Source organism: Brassica oleracea, chromosome C6 (assembly GCF_000695525.1).
Source record: "Brassica oleracea var. oleracea cultivar TO1000 chromosome C6, BOL, whole genome shotgun sequence".
NCBI classification, from domain to species: domain Eukaryota; kingdom Viridiplantae; phylum Streptophyta; class Magnoliopsida; order Brassicales; family Brassicaceae; genus Brassica; species Brassica oleracea.
In genome coordinates, this window is record NC_027753.1 from 2,971,261 (window position 1) to 2,971,670 (window position 410).

Sequence of the window (410 nt, forward strand, 5' to 3'; positions counted from 1 at the left end):
CAACTTTCGTTCTTCGATACCACTTACATTGGGCCGAATGATGCGTCCGTCTTACAACAGAAAAGTACAGATACATTATTGTGGACTAAAATTGTGTTTCCGTTTGACTTTCGTATTAAAGTCTATCCATGTATACCACGTACTATAAATAACTAAACGTGCACAACTTATTCTAAAGGGTGTACAACTCATTGTGTAGCTAAATTGCAGACACTATTTTTTTTTGCTTATATATTATATTCATTCCAGTATATGGTTAATTTTGATAGAGGTACGTTATGATCAGATATTGGCGGCAGGTGTACGGGTTTATGATTGAAATCTATGCAGGTATACCCATCTCGGTAATATGCTTAATTATGATTGATTTTAAAATCTTTAGTTAATTATGTTTTCTTTTAAAATCTATG